Below are 15950 nucleotides of genomic sequence, written 5' to 3' on the forward strand. Positions count from 1 at the left end.
AGTTAGCCTCTCTATATTGAATCAACATTTCATATTCTGAGGACTTGGTTAAAAAGCTGCTTTGGGCATAAAGAACTAGAGAAGTCATTATTTCAAGTAATTATACTGGCAGGCGGGTGCCTCCAATCTTCTGAGCCGTGTGGACGTGTTAGTAAGGCAGCCATCAACCTGGCTGCATGGCAGGGGAAGACACTTCAGGACGTCTTTTTCCAAATAAATTTTTACTTGCTCAGTGCGAGATTACAAGTATGTGTGTGTGTGTATGTGTGTGTGTGTGTGTGTGCACACATGCATGTATACACAGGCACACACATGCTAAAATTATGGCTTGAACACCAAGCCTCAACCTCTCAACCTTTTCACTCATGGCTGGCGCTCTACCACTTGAGCTATGCCTCTACTTCAGACTTTTGCCAGTCAGTTGGAGATAAGAGTCTTCCGGAATGGTCTACCCCAGCTAACTCACAACAGGACATCTTCAGCACTCAGCCTCCTGAGTAGCTAGGACCATGGGACTTAGCCACTGGCGCCCAGCTCCATTGTTCTGAACCTTTTCAAGACTATATTTCATTTAAATTGCCTAAGGAAAATAAGTTCTACTGACTTTTGTTTTTCTTTGCTTGCTGTTATTTTTATTGTTATTGCTTCTGTTTGCCATGATGGGAATAAACCAGGGTCTTCCTTGTGCCAGGCAAGCACTTTACCACAATGAGCTTCTTCTCCAGCCCTACACAGTTTCCTAATGAGAAACAAAGCAACCACATTCACCCAAGTTCTAAAACAACTGCAGAGAAGTGGGGCTGTGGCTCAAGGGGCAGGGTGGTAACTTGAGTGGAAAAGCTCAGGGATGGTGCCCAGGTCCAGAGTGTGAGTCCCATGACCCAAAAAAAGAAAAGAAAAAAAAAACTGCAATAACCCAGAAAGCTGGGATTTTCTTCTAAAATCCTAGATTATTTAGATATCTTATTTTGGTAAACTTGGCTAGAAAGTATCATTAATATTCTAATATAATCCTGTATGCATGCCAGGAAAAAGAAAAGCAGAATTATCATTCTAAATTGTAAGAATTATAACTACCCAGAAATAGGGTAGTTATAGGCACCAATAGGCACCAATGCAGCAGTGGTGCTCTCTGGACACTATGTTGAAAATGAACTACACAACTTGTGGGTGGGATGGGAGGGGAAAACTGAGAGAGAAGGAGGGAAGGGTAACATGGTCCAAAAAGCAATGTACTCTCTACCTGACTTACATAACTGTAATATCTCTGTACATCACCTTTATAATAACAATGAAAGGAAGGAAGGATTATAACTAGGTGTGGTAGACTAGGACCGCAACCACAGCACTCTGGAGCTGAGGCAGAAGGGTCACAAGTTTGAGACCAACCTACATATTCTGTCTAAAAAAGAGAGAGAAAGAGAGACAGACAGACAGAAAACTCAAAAAAAAAAAAAGAGGCTACATTATAACTCTAACTTCAGAAAGGCAAGACAACTGTCACCCTATACCCAAGACACAAAGGTGATCCCCGAGACCTAGAATCCTACTTATTCAGGAAGCTGAGATATGAAGATCCATTAGAAGCCAGCCTAGGCAGGAAAGTCTGTAAGACTCTTACCTCCAATAAACACACACACACACACACACACACACACACACACATACATACACACACACACACACACACACAGCTGCAAGTGGAGCTGTGGCTCAAGGAACTAGCCTTGAGCAAAAAAGCCAAAGGGCAACAACACCAAGACCCTGAGTTCAAATCCCAGTACCAGCAATGGAAAAATTATGCAAGATGACACCGTAAAAGCCGAGTCCCTAAGAGGCTCCTCTGAAGTATTTCTGGTTTCCTGTCCACATAAAGAAACAAGTGAGATTCTGGAAAGCACTGTAGGCTAAGCAGGCATCTGCTCACTATCTCCACCCAAGGTTCCCCTATAAACCAGCCACTGCCCAAGAACGCTTCTATTTATTTTACTCAGAAGCAGATCTATTAGCCAGAAGTCCTGAACACACAAACGTTTCCTTGTGGTTGGAGTAACTCCAATCGTGGTGCCTTGCTGCAGAACGATGCCGCAGGAATACAAAGTGAGCCACGTGCATGCTGCACCCACAGATGAGGTGCGTGGACATGGGAAGTGTCCTACCGGTAAACCCGACTCATGGAGAGGCTGGGGGTCCAGCCCGGCCCGCAGGCTGGCCTGCAGAAGGACGCCAGAGGACGAGCGCAGGGCCTTGCCTCATCCACAAATAAATAAATAAATAAATAAATAAATAAATAAATAAATAAATAAATAAATAAATAAAGGCCACTCCCCTAAAGCTTGCAGAACCCCAGAAGCTTTTCTTTCTCCATTCCAGGTTCAGATTGAATTAGAAAAAAAGCAAGACAAAGCTGGGCCGCCGGGAGGGGTTCTGAAATGGGCTTGGCAAACCACCACGTGGAAGACGCATTCGCCAGAGCCCCGGTTCCCCGGGCAGGGCTGGCGGGGTGGAGGGCACCGGCGTCCCCCCACCCCTCCAGAGCAGGTCAGACCCGGGGAACCGACGGGGAAGGCTTCCACGACGGCGGTAAAACGAATCGGCCCAGGCCGGCCCTCCCGAGCCGGGGGTGGGGTGGGGAGCCCGGGCGGATAACCGGTTCCAGATGGGAAGCCAGCCCTCCCCAGGCCCAGAGCCCGTCGGATACCTGGGTCCCTCTTCCTTTGTGCGCCCCGCCCGCTCCTTTCTGGGGGACCCCACGCCATCCCCAAGAGCCGCTGGCCTCCAGACGTGACAAGGGGACTTGGGATTTCTTTTTCCTCCTCCACACACACACACACGCTCCCCTCTCAAGGGTCCAGCTGGATCACACGAACTACTCAAGTTTGAGAACTTAAATCGTAAAACCTCCACCAGAAGTTGTTGTTTTTAAAATTCTCGACATTAAAATGCTATTTTTAATTTATTTTTTTTAAATTCTGTCCTTTGCTTTAAAACAAACAAACAAAAAATCAAAGACGACCCAAAGTTTGCCCTCCCTTAAAGGACGGAACTTGGCAGAGGGCGTGTTCCTTTGTCGCCCACCCGGAGCCTCTGGCCGCGCGCGGACGAGCTGCGGGCACCGGGTGTGCGGTGGCATCCGCGCCGCCGGCCACCTCCTCCCCGCCCCCCCGCGCGCGCCGCCGGCCTCGGGGACCCGAGCTGGCCGCCCCGGGTCCGGAAGCGGCGCGGGGCGCTGTCACCGGCAGGGTGGGGTGGAACGAGAGCGGGGGAAGGGCGCCGGGGGACCGGAGGCGGGGGGGGGGGGGACCCGCGCGGCGCCCCGCGGCCGAGCCCGGCGGAGGGGAGCGGGGAGGGTGCGGAGGGCGGCGCGGAGCCTGGAGGGCCCCGGGCTCCTGCTGCTATTGTCGCCGGGAGGGCCGGGCCTCGATCGGCCGGGACCCCGAGGGCCCCCTGCCGCCCTCTGCTCGCGCCTCGGCGCTGCGCGGCTCTGCGCGGCGCTGCGGGCGCCAGGACTCGCACAAGTTGCCGCCCGCAGCCGGGACCCCGCCGGCGCCCGTCCTGCCCGGCACGGGCATTGTTCCCCGCGCGCGTCCTACCTCGGCGGCGCCGGCGTCTTCCAGTCCCGGGCTCCGCGGCTCCCCGGCCCCCGGCTGGCGAGGGCGCGGCGGCTCGGGGCTATTAATACCCGCGGGCGGCGGCGGTGGCAGCGGTGGCGGTGGTGGCGGCGGAGGCGGCGGCGGCGGCGCGGGCGCGCGAACGGAGCTGGCGGCGGCCGGCCGAGGTCCGAGCCATCAAAGGCGGCGCGGGGCGGAGGGGAGGGCGGAGCAGGCAGGGTGGGTGGGGAGCCGGCTCCGGGTCGCCATGGCCGCCTCGACGCCGGACCGAGCGCCGCTAGCGCGGGGAGGAGCGGCGCAGAGCGGGCGGTGGCCGCGTCCCCGCCCCGCGCCTCGCCGAGCGCCCGCAGCCGCTGCGCCCGCGCTGGACCCGCCGCCCTCCGAGGCCCGCCAGCGGGAAGTGCCCGCGGCCGCCGCCCCTTCCCAGGCCTGTGCCGGCCCCTCGGCAGGGGACGGGGTGGAGAGCCGGGCCGCCGCAGCGCCGGGCGGCGGGGACACTCGGAGAGCCACAGCCCCCCCCAGCGTCCGGGCCTGCGCCCTGCGCCCCGCTCCGCCCCGCCGCGCCCGGGGGGCAGGTGCGTCCGAGGTAGCCCGCGGGCCGGGCGGCGCCGCCTCCCCGCCGAACCTAACCTGGGCGCGCCGCCAGGGCTGGGATCGGAGCTGCGCCACCGGGGAGGCTGACGCGAGCCGGGGTGGGTGCCGCGCTGGACAGCGGTCGGAGCACGGGCGGGAGAAGCCGCCGTGGGGTCGAGGGCGCCAGCTCCGAGGGGCGCTCCCCGAAGCCCTGCACCGGGCGGTGCCGTGGGGCAGATAGAGCGGCGGGAAGCCCCGAGCCCGCTCCTCCCGCCGCGCTGCAGGCTTCCGGCACACCCGGGGCGGCGCGGGGTGGGTGCGAGACCCCACCTCCGGGGACGGGAGTGGGGACGGCGGGCGAAGGCCTGGGCGCTGCTTGATCCCCCCCCTTCAGTCTTCCTGGAACTTGAGGAGCCAAGATCAGGACCTAGGAGGCCGGGTCACTCGGGGGTTCAGCCACTGTCCCCACCCCCCTGGCGCCCCCTCACCTGCAGGGTCCTGGGGCGCGGAAAGGCCATCCTCGCCCCTTGGGCGGCCCCACAAGAGGCCTGTAAGCCTCGCTTCCCCGAGGCTCTTCTACAGGGTGCTGGCCTGGTCACTTTGCAGTTCACTCACCCCAGGCCCAAATGGCACATTTCTTGGGGTCGTCCACAGGGAATTCTGCCTAGTGGAAGCCGTCGTTGCAGGAGGGCCAGTTGGACAAGGACAGGTGACTAGACTGGTACTCCAGGATGGCCCCTGGGGCGGTTTCTGGAGAGGAACCTGCGCCTATTTGGCATCAGAAGGGCGCTACAGGCCTGGAACACAAGGAGAAACTGAACTAGAAATGGTGGGTTTGGAGCTGGGCTGTCAGCCCCTACCCACCTGGGTGCCTTTGAACTGTAAAGGAGCTGTTCTCAGCCGGTAATTAGGGGGAAGTATGATTAGAGTCAAGCATCAGCAACGCCTGATGGCCAGAAGAAATTCCGATTATCTCACCTATATGTCTTTATTTAGTTAGTTAAATTCCAGAGGCTTTGTGCTAGGCCTGGGAATCTGCATTTCCAACTAACTCCCAATCTGTGCTGCTGCTCTGGTCTGGGGACTGCAGATGGAGAGCCACTGTGTAAGAATTGTGGTCCTCTAGTTTATGGAAGGGATTGGGGAGGGGAGACAGTTTCACAGCACCTTCAGCAATTAGTAGTAGAGCCCTGCAAAAATCCCTCTCTGGGAAATCAAGCCAGTTATCCTTAACTTTCAGGATATAAACATGAAGGATGTCCCAGCATTGCAACGCTTGACTCACACTTCCCACTCCTTTTTGCTTTTTAATTCGTTTTTCAAACAGTTTTAAGCTTATGCCCAGGTCAAACTTGGACAGAGATTCTGCTACCTCTGCCTCCCAAATGGCTGGGAGTACAGGCTTGAGGCACCGCCTCTGGCTCCTATTCTCTCCAGACTGCAGCAGAAGTTATTTAGAAATCTTCCTGGGAAGCCTCAGTCCTCTGTGCAATCAAAGATATGCAGCAAGCGGGTAGACAGACATCACTGGAGCAAATGGAGTCTTGGAAGGATCCTGTGGACAGGCCTCTCAGTAAAGGGTCCCGAGTGTCCCCTTGGCTCAGGCTTCCCACAGGTGGGTGTGGCATTTCTTCATGTAAGCACTCAAGTAGCCTCCATCAGCTTTCCTCTCCAGGAGACCCACAGGAAATGTGACCTCCCAGAAATTCTGCAGAGGGATCAACCCCATGACCAAATTGGTCAGTTCAGCTCCAGTCTAACTGCAGTTGCAAACTCACCTGACAAGCAAATAAGGAAAGGCAATCTAGGCCTTCTGGGTCAAGATGCCAGTGTGGTACTCATTTAAAGAAGGAGAGGAAGATGAGGAGCATGCTGCCACATTTGTAAATAAAGTTGGTTTTTTGTTTTGTTTTGTTTTGCTTTGCTTTGCTAGTCGTGGGCTTGAGCTCAGGGCCTGAGCACTGTCCTTGAGCTTTCCTCAAGGCTAGAGCTCTACCGCTTGAGCCTCAGGACCACGTTTGGCTTTTTTCTATGTATGTGGTACCGAGGAATCGAACCCCGGGTCTTCATGCATGCTAGGCAAGCACTTTAACCACTAGGCCAAACTCCCAGCCCCATAAATAAAGTTTTATTGGAACACAGCCATACTCATTTGTGAAAGAGACTATAGGCCCACATAGCTGCAAATATTTGCTATCTTGACCTTTACAGAAAAACTTGACTATTCCTCATTCCAGAGCACTAAAGCCAAAAAACTTTCAATTGGAATATAATTTTATCTTTACAATTGTGAAAGCATATATCTCAATATAGTTGTTAATATATACATATTATTACTCCATGGTCCCAATCTTTGTAGCTATTGCCATATTTATTTTTAATCCCTTGACAATAGATATTTTAAGGAGTTTATCTTTTATTTTTATCTTGTTTTGGTTTCTATGCCTATCCTGTTGATTGAATTCAGGCCCTAAGTGTTGTTCTGTGCTTTTTTGCTGAAGGCCAGGGCTCTCCCACTTGAGCCATGCCTCCTTTTCCAGCTTTTTGGTGGTTAATTAAAGATAAGAGTTCAAACCCCAGGACTGGCCAAAAAAAAAAAAAAAGAAATGGAATCTGGGCTGGGAATGTGGCCTAGTGGTAGAGTGCCTGCCTAGCATGCATAAAGCCCTGGGTTCAATTCCACAGGACCACACACAAGGAAAAAGCTGGAAGTGGTGCTGTGGCTCAAGTGGTAGAGCTCTAGCCTTGACAGAGTTCAAGGATAGTGTTCAGGCCCTAAGTTCAAGCCCCGGGACTGCCAAAAAAAATGAAGCCCCAGCTATCCAGAAATCACCACCTCAAGAGTGCCCTGACAGAGGCTGTGGGTGAAACACCACCCAGAGAAGCTCTCATTTAAACTTTCAGGTCATATCAGCTGATGTTGTACATGGAGCCAATCCAGACTAAGGGATAAATATTTTTTCTGCCATTAAGCTTTGCACAGCTTGCTGTGAAGCGACAGATGACCAGACGCCCGCTCACTCAGACAGACATAGCACCCAGTTCTGGCTGTTGGCAAAACTTTAACATTTGTCTTTTTCTTTTCTCTTTCCTTGGGGTTTGCACTAAAGCACTAACAGCAGGCAATTTACCACCTGATTGATGCAACTAGACAAATGACCTTAAGGTTTAAATCAATTTGTCTGAAATGCGCTTTTGTCTTTCACTGACTTTATGGCTGTACTCAGGACCTCGCTCACTCGAGCTTACTCAGTATGCTTGGCTGGTGCTCTGCCAGTTAAGTTATGCCTGCTTCCAACCGTGATCCTCCAGACCTTAGAGCCCTAAGTAGCTAGAATTACACATGTGAGCCAAAGTACTCAGCTCTTTTTTGAGGAGGGTAAGGAGATGGCCAGCTCTGGGCCTTGAACTCAGGGCCCAGTGCTATCCCTGTTATTTTGTTCAGGCTTGTACTTTATCACTTGAGCCACAGCTCCACTCTGGCTTTTTCTGATTCATTAGAGGTAAGAGTCTCTTGATTTTCCTTCCCAGACTGGCTTCAAATGGGATCCCCAGATCTCAACCTCCTGCATAGCTGAGATTATAGGCATGAGCCAGCAGTACCTGGCGTACATCGACCTCTCTCGCTTCAGGAGCTCTCATGTCCTTTGCTCATTTAGCCATGTAGTTATTTGTCTTTTCTTTGTGGATTTATAATATCTTTGAGGCATTAAGGTAATCAACTGTAATCTTGTGGCATATATATGTATATATATTTTTTTGTTTGTTTTTTACTGTTTTTCATTTTGTTCATGGTTTTCCTTTTTGGAGGCAAGTTTTCCGTTTTCATATTATCAAGTTTTTCCACTGTTTGCTTTTATGATTTCATGTTTTTATTTTTAAAATGCTTCTAAGGCCAGGCGCGGTGGCTCACTCCTGTAATCCTAGCTATTCAAGAGGCTGAGATCTGAGGATCAAGGTTCAAAGTCAGCCTGGGCAAGAAAATCTGTGAGACTTTTATCTCCAATTGACCACCAGAAAGCTGGAAGTGGCCCTGTGGCTCAAGTGGTGTAACATTCACCTTGGCTGAAGAAGCTCAGGGATAGTACCCAGGCCCAGAGGTCAAGCCGCACACCCGACCAAAAAACAAAAGAATCATGAATTCCATTTTAACTGTTTTAGTTTTTTACATATTATCATCGATCTTTATGGTATTTATTTTGCATAAGAAAGAAGATTTGAATCCAATTTTCCTTTTTCTCTCCACGCCTATTTAGGTACTACAGAAACGACCTGTATCTTCATGCCTCTTCAAGTGCCAACTTTGTCCTATATTACCTTCATTATTCTTTCCACTGGCCTGCCAATTCCTGTCGTAGCACCAAAATACTTCTTTATAACTTCATAATATGTTTCACTATCTGATAGATTATACCATAAATTGTTATTCAAAATTTTGAGTACTCTTCCATGTTTATTTTTCCAAATGAATTTTTGTGTCCTTTTGTTACACTCTTGAAAATAATCTTTTTGGGTTTTTTGTCTTTGTTTGTTTTTGTCAATACTAGAGCTTGGACTCACGGCTGTCCCTGAGCTACTTTTTGTTCAAGGTTGGCGCTCTACCACGTGAGCCACAGCACCACTTCTGACTCTTTCTGTGTATGTGGTACTGAGGAATTGAACCCAGTACTTCATGTATGCTAGGCAAGCACTCTATCATCAAGCCATATTTCCAGCCCTGAAAATAATCTTATTTCAATTTTAATGAAAATTATTTGCTCTTTTTAACCTTTAAACTTCACTCCTAGAGTTTTTCAGATATCTACCTCAGTCCTTGAATCCACATAAATTCACCTATTTCTTTCTCTCTCTCTTTTTCTCTGTTGTGTCAGTCTCTTTCCCCCCACCCCTCCTTTTTGTTTGGTCAGTCCTGGGACTTGAACTCTGGGCATGAACATTGTCCCTGAGCTCTTCAGCTCAAGACTGCTACCCTGCTCCTTGAACCACAGTGCCACTTCCAGTTTTCTGGTGGTTAATTGGAGATAAGAGTTTCATGGGGCTGGCTTTGAACCTCAATCCTCAGATCTCAGCTTCTGAGTAGCTGAGATTACAGGCATGAGCCACCACACCCGACCCTCTCTTTCCCTTTTTGTGTCTCTCCATCCCTGCCTCCCTCCCTCTGTCCCTTGGATAAGGTATTAAATGAAGAATGTGAGTTGCTCCCAGGACTTATGGAAGACATGCGATATAGTGAAAGTGATAGGAATACACAGTCATAGGACAAAACATCATCTCTAGGGGAAGAACATGATTTTTTTGCCCATTGGGCAGAGGTTTTGAAGTTCAGAGGCTCAGAGCTCCTGGGAGGAACAGCCCACAGGGCAGAGGTCACCATTAAGTGACACATTTGAATTAATGACATTGTCAGGAGGCTGGAGGGCTCTTCTCCACCTGCCCTCCAGGGTATAGTTTAGGGCCTGGGTTAAGTTAGAGATCTAGGAACCATTTCTTGTCACTCACCTGAGTCTGGAATAAACCTTTTCCTTAATCTCTGAGCAGATGAGGTAGTTAAAAACGTCTTGTGGGACAGGGAGTTTGGCCTAGTGGTAGAGTACTTGCCTAGCATGCACAAAGACCTGAGTTTGATTCCTTGTACTACATGCATAGAAAAAAGCCAGAAGTGGTGCTGTGGCTCAAGTGATAGAGCGCTAGCCTTGAGAAAAAGCCCAAGGACAGTGCTCAGGCCCTGAGTTCAAGGCCCAGAACTGGCAAAAAAAAAAAAAATCTTGTGATATTACAAGAATAGTTTCACAGCTGGGCAGTGGTGGCTCACGCCTGTAATCCTAGCTACTGCAGTCTGAGAATCTCAGTTCAATGTCAGCATGGGTAGGAACGTCCAGGAGACTCTTATATCCAATAACTCACTCAGAAAAAGCCAGAAATGGAGCAGTGGTTCAAATGGTAGAGCACTAATTATGAGCAAAAAGAGCTCAAGCCCTGAGTTAAAGCGCTAGGACTAGCACAATTTTTTTTTTTGGTTGTGGGACTTGAACTCTGGGCTTGGGCGTAGTCCCTGAGCTCTTCAGCTCAAGGCCACTTCCAGTTTTCTGCAGGTTAATTGGAGATAGTCTCTTTTCTGCAGGTTAATTGGAGATAGTCTCATGGGGCTGGCTTTGAACCTTAATCCTCAGATCTCAGCCTCCTGAGTAGCTAGGATTACAGATGTGAACCACTGCGCCCAGCATGGCACATTTTTTTTTTTTTTTGCCAGTCCTGGGCTTGAGCTCAGGGCCTGAGCACTGTCCTTGGACTTTCTCAAGGCTAGAGCTCTACCACTTGAGCCTCAGCACCACTTCCGGCTTTTTTCTATGTATGTGGTACCAAGGAATCGAACCCGGGTCTTCATGCATGCTAGGCAAGCACTTTAACCACTAGGCCATTTTTTTTTAAGAATATTTTTACAACAATTGATATAGCCCATGTCAAAAACTGATCATCTGTGAGTTGGAAGTTTTAATTACAGTGTTTGTGTCCCCTATCCCCCAGAGACCTTGAGATTTCTTCCTGGAGTTTAGGTTCTCTTTGTTATCATTCTTCTACATCTATAATAATAAAGGTTAAGAAAAATAGAAAAGAAACTTAGTTAAAAGACTTGAGTATGTTTACATTGCACTTTTTCTTTTGTGTGTGTGTGTGTGTGTGCCAGTCCTACCGCTTGAATTCAAGGCCTAGCTGCTGTTTCTGAGCTCTCGTTGCTGAATACTAGTGCTTTACCATTTGATCCATGGCATCCCCTCAGTCTTTGGTGCTTGAGGATAAGAGTTTCAAGGGCTTTCCTGCCTGGGCTGGCTTCAAACCAGGATCCTCATGCGGCGAGCTCCTCGACCAGCGAGGAAGAACGACCACCACTCGAGGATTCTTCTCAAATCATACTTTATTGGAGAGCCTTTTGATTGAAGGGGGAGCAGGAAGCGAAAGGGGCGAGGCATCAAAAGCAGCTGCTTATATAGGGAACAGGAACGCGGGTCGCTCCACCATTGGCTGCCGCCCTACTGCCACAACGAGGTGCCGCGGGATTGGCCACGCATGCACATAACTTAGGACACGTAGTCGAGCACAGCATTGCCTTATATGGAGTTGTTTACCTCTAAGGAGTCAGGAAACGGGCGCCATCTTAGAATGGCGTTTGTCCCGGCTCCCTACAGCTCCCCCTTCTTGTTTTGAGCATCAGGCAAGAGTAGAGGTCTGTTCTCTGAAGAGAATAAGGACAATGCAAGGCCTCCTCTCCAGGCTCTTTCCCAGAGGGTGACCCGCCAGTCCGATGCCCTTTTTTCAGAGGTGGGAAATTTTGGCATCTACCCACATGCAAACAGACGTGCTCTTCTCGAGAAAAGGCATCTCCCTTTTCCCAAGTGCAGTGCATACGCCTCGCATCCTGTTTGCTCCAGATCTTAAGCTGCATACCTGTCCCTGTGCAATGGGATCTTGTCCCCCGGGGTGCAAAGGCTATGCAGAAAAATAAGGCTCAATTGCCCTTTAAGGCTGAAAGCCAACTTCCAAGGCGGCTAATGCTTGTGAAAATCATTACCTTATCCCTCTGTGTTTGGGCTTGCAGGCGACAGACCAACCATAGGCAGACCACACATCCTTTTCTTTTCAAGCATACTTAACCAAACTTGGGGGGAGTCATGCATTTCTAATGCTGCAAAAGCTTGTTTTATAATAGCATTATCTCTTTTTCGTTTATAACTCATTTTACATAGCATCCAACACAAAATCCCCAACCCACACATCATTAATCCCAATAAGGCTAAACTTCCAGCCCATTCTTTTATCCAGGAGGACACCTGTAATATCCAATCAGTAATTTTCCCGAAAAGGGGCCACATTTACCCTGGTTGAATTAACAATCATAATTTCATATCTCAATTGGCTTGTAAGGTTTTCAAAATCATGTGACCATTGTCCAGTTAACATCTGACCCAACTGCCTTGACAGATTAGCGGTATAAAGACATCGGCAACGTATAATTGCCCAACTGTCTGTCCATGAGAAGAAAAGGTAACTGCAATGATGAATTGGTCGTGAAAAGATACGGGAAAACACGAGCGTCATGCTTCACAGGCATCGGTATTGGAAAGGTCTTCATCAGCGCCCACAAAATCCTCTCCTGGGCCATCACTGGATCTGCTAGTATTACCACCAACATGAGAATGATCTTCATTGTCAGTGCCTTTCTCGGGTTCTCCTTCCACCTTTCGCGTGGAAAAACACAAACAGCTCCCCTGGATCTCCTTACTACGGGATCCGGTCCGCACCAAGTATTTGTAATAACATCCTTCCATTTAACCATCTCAGTTATAATTTTAGGGTTTTGGGCAGCATGTCTATCTGCTGCTGACTTATCATCACTATTTAAAATTAAAAAATTTAAAGTAAAAAGTGCAAGGGAAAGTCTTTCCCTGGGAGATGCTCCTTCCGCAATTCCCCCTTTTTGTTTTTGAAGTATTTCTTTTAATTTTTTGTTGGTTCTTTCCACAATTCCTTGTCCTTGCGGATTGTATGGTAATCCTGTTGTATGGGCTACTTGCATTTGCGCACAAAAGGCGCGGAAACCATGAGAAGTATAGGCAGGGCCATTATCAGTTTTTAAGTGAAGGGGGTTTTCCCCAGGCCGCCCAGGCTTCTAAACAATGTACTTTTACATGGGAAACCTTTTGTCCTGCCAAGGGCGTGGCATGTACTATGCCAGAATAGGTATCCACTGAGACATGTAAATATTTTAATTTTCCAAATTCCGCTAAATGAGTAACATCCATTTGCCATAGGGCATTTGGTTTTAAGCCTCTAGGGTTTATCCCCACATTAGGAGAGGGGAGAAAAATCACAAGAGGAGGAATGGGCTGTCCATTAATATCTTTTACTGATCTGCATTCATTGGCCCAATGTTTTCCCTTCTTGCACCTAGGACATGTTCCTGGCATCTTTTGAACTCCCTGAGGACCCTGGGGAGCAGTTCTGGGACACTGGCATTTAAAGTGTCCAAGCTGGCCACATTTGAAGCATCCTTTACCTTTAGAGTCCTTGGCCGCTCGGGTGGCTGACAGTACAGCTGCAGCCAGGCCTGCATTAGTTAATGGCCCCCCTATTTCCCTGCAGGCTTTTACCCATGCTTCCAGGCCCTTTTCCTTGACCGGCACAATAGCTCTCTGACATTCCTTTGTACTTTGCTCAAAAATAATTTGTTGGATAACTGGCATAAAGACTTCAAGATTTCCAAAAACGCGCTCCGCCGTTTCAAGCACAAGGGCCACAAAATCGGAGAATGGCTCCGTGACAGCTTGAGTAACTTTGGTGAGGCTGCCAGTGACCTGGCCTTTGTTTGGGATTGCCCTCCAAGACTTGTAAAAAACCTCATTTATTTGTTTATAAACATCCCAGGGGAAGTTTGTCTGATCGGCAGCCCATTGTCCTTGCCCTAGGAGCATGTCCACGGTCCACTCGGGCCGCCCTTCTTGTACATTTACTCTATATTGAGCCTGAGCTCTGTCCATAACTATAGACCTGAAATCAAGGAACTGTCCATGATTGAGGCATGTCCGCGCGACCTCATACCAATCATTAGGTGTCCTAGCATTGACAGTTAGTCTTCTAAGCAAGGCAGTGGTATAACTGGCCGTAACTCCATAATTACGTACTGCCTCCATCAAATCCTTTAACTGTTTATAGGAGACTGGTTCAAAGGTCCTCTCCTGGGTAACTGGGTTCTCAAAAACTGGGAACGCAGCTGCCAGGCGGGACCCGGGACCAAGTGCTTCCTTTTATGAAATGACTTTTTCCCGCCGCCACAGGATAGGGCGGGGGCGCAGAGGGCATGGTTCTCTCTTGCTTATTTCCTTTAGACACTCCGGCCAGAAGAGGTCGTCGAACTCCATACCTACCCTCCTCATAGCTAGCAACCGCCTCCTCCAAGCCTTCTCCCTCTTTCAGGTCCTGTTCCTCATCTGAATTGTTAGTCACTTCCTCATCTGAGCTGTTTAATTCCTCATTTGAATCGTTTAGCTCCTCATCTCTAGACTCCCTTATTTGTAAATGTTGAAACCTGTCTAGATCTGGGTAAAGCTGCCCGGGGAGCGGCTCCATTGTTCTTATGCCTTGCTCCTCCTTATCTCCCTCCTGCACGGTATCTTGGTAGGGTGCGTCCACCCTCTGTTCTTTGACATAATGTCTCTTTTCTTTATTTTCTTTCCCTTTTCTTTTTGGCCTACCCTTTTCCTCCCCATTTGATTCTGCCTCGGAGAGACTATCCTGGTGCTTCATCAATGTCCTACTGGCTTCCTTAACAATCTCTGAGTTGCAGTCATAAAACTGGCTAGAAAAACACTGGCACTCTCCTCCCCTTTTGTTGCAACGCAGACAAATGCAACAAAAACACACCAGCAGCACACACAAAGGAAGGACAACAGCAAGCACCCAGAATTGTACCCCAAAAAACAGCATACCTGGGGATCTCAGCTGATCAGGCTGATACTTACCGACGTCTCCTCTCCGTATGTTGAGTTCTGAATCCTCCTCGGCCCCTCGCTTGTCGTCCTGTCTTCCCAGGGTCCCGGGTTTTCAGCACCAGTTGCGGCGAGCTCCTCGACCAGCGAGGAAGAACGACCACCACTCGAGGATTCTTCTCAAATCATACTTTATTGGAGAGCCTTTTGATTGAAGGGGGAGCAGGAAGCGAAAGGGGGGAGGCATCAAAAGCAGCTGCTTATATAGGGAACAGGAACGCGGTCGCTCCACCATTGGCTGCCGCCCTACTGCCACAACGAGGTGCCGCGGGATTGGCCAGAAATCGTCATGTGATTCGCGCATGCGCATAACTTAGGACACGTAGTCAAGCACAGCATTACCTTATATGGAGTTGTTTACCTCTAAGGAGTCAGGAAACGGGCGCCATCTTAGAATGGCGTTTGTCCTGGCTCCCTACATCCTCAAACTTCAGCCTGCTGGGTAACTAGGATTATATGTGTGAACCACAGACAGTCCATCTTCCTTTTCATAAGGAAGAATTTGGAGGAAAGTAGAAGAAAGTCGGGCCAGGAGTTTGGCCTAGTGGTAGAGTGCTAGGCAAGCGCCTAGCATGCACAAAGACCTGGGTTTGAGTCTTCAGCACCACATACACAGAAAAAAAGCTGGAAGTGGTGCTGTGGCTCAAGTGGTAGAGCCCTAGCCTTGAGAAAACCCAAGGACAGTGCTCAGGCCCTGAGTTCAGGCCCAGGACTGGCAAAAAAAAAAAAAGTAGAAGAAAGTCACATGATTCAGTCATTTTGAATTTTGCCTTTTGATGCTCAGGAAATAAATGCGAATGGGAACACCTGTTTGTAGTTACTTGAAGTATTTTCATTGTTCAAGAATGTCACTCCTTCCCATGTCCTCCACACATATCACATGGCCTCATGCATGTGGAATTTCTAGGAGCTGATCTCATAGAGTGGAGAACAGCACTGTGGTTTCCAGAACTGGGCGGGGAAGGGGGGAGCGGAGGAGATGATGAGAAAGGCTGGGTGTCCCAGGTGGTCAGAAGACATGAGTTCTCTGGGGGTGAACTAGAGAGTGATAATGTGCTAGAAATTACCCAAAAACTAGGAGAAAGGCTTTGAATGTTGTCACCACAAAGGCATAATAAAAGGTGGAAATAACAGATATGTTTACCTAGATTTGAAAATTCCACAATGTATGTATATCAAAACACCACCAGGAATCCTATAAATATGTACACTGTGTGTGTCAATT

The 15950-nt window shown here is 49.3% G+C and overlaps 1 protein-coding gene and 1 pseudogene across 2 annotated transcripts in view; both read right to left on the reverse strand.

Moving 5' to 3' along the window:
* Nucleotides 1-3629, reverse strand: part of Farp1 (FERM, ARH/RhoGEF and pleckstrin domain protein 1) — a 192594-nt gene extending 188965 nt beyond the window's left edge. For both annotated transcript variants that reach the window (XM_090341945.1, XM_090341946.1), the window contains exon 1: nt 3594-3629. The gene's annotated coding sequence lies outside the window, so the exon portion shown is untranslated. The remainder of the gene's footprint in view (nt 1-3593) is intronic.
* Nucleotides 3630-4848: 1219 nt separating this feature from the next.
* LOC150056739 (acidic leucine-rich nuclear phosphoprotein 32 family member E pseudogene) overlaps nt 4849-15950 on the reverse strand; it is a 36126-nt pseudogene continuing 25024 nt past the window's right edge.

This window comes from Megascapheus bottae, chromosome 11 (assembly GCF_031878675.1).
Source record: "Megascapheus bottae isolate mThoBot1 chromosome 11, mThoBot2.hap1, whole genome shotgun sequence".
Classification (NCBI taxonomy): domain Eukaryota; kingdom Metazoa; phylum Chordata; class Mammalia; order Rodentia; family Geomyidae; genus Megascapheus; species Megascapheus bottae.